This window comes from Gekko japonicus, unplaced genomic scaffold, assembly GCF_001447785.1.
Source record: "Gekko japonicus isolate JY-2015 unplaced genomic scaffold, Gekko_japonicus_V1.1 scaffold24106, whole genome shotgun sequence".
Taxonomy (NCBI): Eukaryota; Metazoa; Chordata; class Lepidosauria; order Squamata; family Gekkonidae; genus Gekko; species Gekko japonicus.
The window spans coordinates 17-1,413 of NW_015216111.1; the positions used below are offsets into that span (position 1 = coordinate 17).

Below are 1,397 nucleotides of genomic sequence, written 5' to 3' on the forward strand. Positions count from 1 at the left end.
CACTGGGGCAAATCAATTTTTGGTGTGTCTGTAGAAGAAGAAGAAGAAGAGATTGGATTTATACCCCGTAATATCCTTTTTAAGGTGTGGTGACCAGAACTGCACACAGTATTCCAAATGAGCTCCCAAACTGTTGGTTTTTTTTGTTCCCACTGAGAATGATGTCCAAATTAAGACTGGGTCTGTGGTGTGGTGTGGGGAGGGGACAGGAGTTAAGCCTTTCTCACAGTATTGGTTTCATGATCTGAAAGAACCCCAGAAAGCTATTGTTTGCACCACTGGCTCCCCAAACTGTAGGGTCACCACCACCCCTCCGATGGGGACAGGGGTTCCTCCGATTTTGGGGCCCCCCAATATGCCATCAGCCGGCTGACCAGTGGGTGGAGCCCCACCCCCAAAGAGCCCTGTCCCGCCTGATGTGCCCGACACAATGACATCACGTGGAGGTGGCATCATTGCACCGGGCACATCGCACAGGGGACGCTCTAGCATTTGGTCACCATAGAGTTTCTTTTGCCCAAATGCTAGAGCATCCTGCCTGACATGCCCAGTGCAATGATGTCACCTCCGGGTGATGTCATTGCAATGCACGTGCTTCTTGTGCACGCCAGAAGGCTCCCGGAACAAGGGTGGACCCCTCCCCACCACCAGCCGGGTACGACCTGGCAACCCTATGTGCATGTGTGGGAGGGGGGGACTTTTGGCACTGTTTGTTGCATTTCTTATACTGAACCTATGAAGCTTAGGGGGGCCAGCCCTCCAGGTGGGAACCGGGGGTCCCCTGGAATTACAGCTCGTCTCCAGACTACAGAAATCAGTTCCCCTGGAGAAAAGGGATGCTTTGGAAGGGGGACTCAATGGCATCGCACCCCCACTGAGGTCCCGGTCCTCCCCAGACTCCACCCCCAAAGCTCCACGAGTTCCCCAACCTGGATCTAGCCACCCTCCCCTTCCCCATCCCTTGCCAGGGGCCCTGAGTATTATACACAGCCCAGGTCCAACAGCGTGAGCCAGCAAAGGCTGGGAGTGTCGAGCCCCAGGGAGATGGTGCAAGAATATAGTGAGGAGGACCAACTGATTTGGGGAGGGGCTGTGGCTCAGTGGTAGAGCATCTGCTTGGCATGCAGAAGGTCCCGGGTTCAATCCCCGGCATCTCCAGTACAAAGGACCAGGCAGGAGGGGATGTGAAAGACCTCTGCCTGAGACCCTGGAGAGCCATGAAGTGGGGTCATAGATCAGTGGCAGAGCCTCTGCTTGGCATGCAGAAGGTCCCAGGTTCAGTCCCCAGCATCTCCAGTTGAAAGGACCAGGCAGGAGGGGATGTGAAAGACCTCCGCTTGAGACCCTGGAGAGCCATGAAGTTGGGTCATAGATCAGTGGCAGAGCTTCTGCTTAGC

The 1,397-nt window shown here is 55.3% G+C and overlaps 1 non-coding gene across 1 annotated transcript; it reads left to right on the forward strand.

Moving 5' to 3' along the window:
- The first annotated feature begins 1,086 nt into the window (after nucleotides 1–1,086).
- TRNAA-GGC lies at nucleotides 1,087–1,158 on the forward strand. Its single transcript has one exon. It is a non-coding gene; the product is annotated as a tRNA-Ala (tRNA).
- The last annotated feature ends 239 nt before the right edge of the window (nucleotides 1,159–1,397 follow it).